Source organism: Schistocerca piceifrons, unplaced genomic scaffold, assembly GCF_021461385.2.
Source record: "Schistocerca piceifrons isolate TAMUIC-IGC-003096 unplaced genomic scaffold, iqSchPice1.1 HiC_scaffold_592, whole genome shotgun sequence".
NCBI lineage: Eukaryota > Metazoa > Arthropoda > Insecta > Orthoptera > Acrididae > Schistocerca > Schistocerca piceifrons.
The window spans coordinates 12,501-15,000 of record NW_025728835.1 but is presented as its reverse complement, the minus strand read 5'-3'; positions in this window follow the sequence as shown (position 1 = coordinate 15,000).

Below are 2,500 nucleotides of genomic sequence, written 5' to 3'. Positions count from 1 at the left end.
ATGTTGTGCCTTAACCTAACCTATGTTGTGCCTTAACCTAACCTATGTTGTGCCTTAACCTAACCTATGTTGTGCCTTAACCTAACCTATGTTGTGCCTTAACCTAACCTATGTTGTGCCTTAACCTAACCTATGTTGTGCCTTAACCTAACCTATGTTGTGCCTTAACCTAACCTATGTTGTGCCTTAACCTAACCCATGTTGTGCCTTAACCTAACCCATGTTGTGCCTTAACCTAACCCATGTTGTGCCTTAACCTAACCCATGTTGTGCCTTAACCTAACCCATGTTGTGCCTTAACCTAACCCATGTTGTGCCTTAACCTAACCCATGTTGTGCCTTAACCTAACCCATGTTGTGCCTTAACCTAACCCATGTTGTGCCTTAACCTAACCCATGTTGTGCCTTAACCTAACCCATGTTGTGCCTTAACCTAACCCATGTTGTGCCTTAACCTAACCCATGTTGTGCCTTAACCTAACCCATGTTGTGCCTTAACCTAACCCATGTTGTGCCTTAACCTAACCCATGTTGTGCCTTAACCTAACCTATGTTGTGCCTTAACCTAACCTATGTTGTGCCTTAACCTAACCTATGTTGTGCCTTAACCTAACCCATGTTGTGCCTTAACCTAACCCATGTTGTGCCTTAACCTAACCCATGTTGTGCCTTAACCTAACCCATGTTGTGCCTTAACCTAACCCATGTTGTGCCTTAACCTAACCCATGTTGTGCCTTAACCTAACCCATGTTGTGCCTTAACCTAACCCATGTTGTGCCTTAACCTAACCCATGTTGTGCCTTAACCTAACCCATGTTGTGCCTTAACCTAACCCACGTCGTGCCTTAACCTAACCCACGTCGTGCCTTAACCTAACCCACGTCGTGCCTTAACCTAACCCACGTCGTGCCTTAACCTAACCCACGTTGTCGCCTAACGTAACCCACGTTGTCGCCTAAACCTGCTCTGTAATTGTTATACGACTCGTTCAATTAGTGTAGTGTTGCCCACCCGCAACCCTCGCAATATAGTTCGCTACTCGCACTCCCCGCTCCCCTGTGTATCGCTTCATGTTAAACACCTTGCAAGTCTTGCTCACTTTCCACATGCTCCTGCTGTACACTGTAATGTGGATGGCAGCAGGACGTACATGCCGCCCCTCCCCACGTCCCCACCTTGCCCCCTGCCTTCGCAAGCTGGTTGGTGAGAACTTTGCATGTTCAATGCCCTCCGCATGCGACGTACTCAGGCTACGTTGTGGTGCGGCCTGTGTCAACTGTCCGCTAATGTCGTACGCGTAAACCACAATCTGTACTGCACATTCGTCCTTATGTACTGAATGATACATCGTGGCACATGTGTGACCGTACAACGACTGCGCCCAAAAACGGCGGACCATACAGTGCAAATATTGTGCACGCAGCTACGTGTCGTCTCCCTATGAGAGCTGGATTGCAGTGTGGTACGCCATAGAGACGTGTGGGAGGAACGGACGCCGTGGATGGCGATCAGCATGAGCTGTCTGTTGATGTATTCGGACCTAGTCGTCTCTCCTCACACACCGTGATGGCATGGTGCACCGCGTTCCATATCTGCGACATGCTACAGAGGCCGGTTGACAGTCGTTCGAGCAATGGACATCGCATACGTACGGGGGCCACCTTCCACGTATTGTCTAGGCGTGCACATTTTGTTGCGTGTATGTGGGCAGACGTAGTGTGGCGTGACACCTGACACAGGCATGCAATAATCGTGGAAGTTGCAAATGGCGATGGACGCCTGCGTTTTCTGGTGAAGTTACGCAAATGAACAAATGGTAACCTGTTGTGGTGCGGTTGTTCTCGCTAGGGGTGAATCGGTGATGGCGACGATAGGTTGAGGTACTAACCGGTTGTTCCAGCGATACCCACCATGCCGACGAAACTGAACGGCATCTGGGTGTGAAGCGATACGCGGCGGTGGCTGGGTGGGACCGTCCCCGGCCGGTGAGGGGGCGCCTCCCGGCGTGCTGGCCGCGCGGTGCGTGGGCGCACGCGCTACAGCCGGCTGGTGGGGGCGGCCAGTGGCAGGCGCGCCGGCCGACGGACGCGGCAGGCGTCGCAGCTGCGCGCCGGCGCACCCTGCGCGCGGCGCCGTGCGGCCAAAGTAGGTCCTCGCGGGCCCGGTGCGAAGCGCGGTGGACATCTTCAGTGTGCTGGTCCGATTGAGGACTGTGTGCGTTGAGGATGCGCTGCCGCCCGGCGCTCGGCGCCGCGACGCCGTCTGCTGCTCGGTCGCCCCAGCGGTTCTCGCTGGTGGTTTGTATCGCAGCTGTGCGGATGTGTTGGCGCGTGCGCTGTGCTGGGAGAGTTCGCTTCGGCACCCAAGTGGGGCTTTTGTCCTTCTGTGGCGCTGGCGTTGGAGCTGCCGGTCACCGTAGGTGGCGCGTGTTGTCTCCCGCCGGCAATGCCACGACAGCACGCTCCCGGGCCTCTGTCGGCAGCGGCAAGCTCAGTTGGG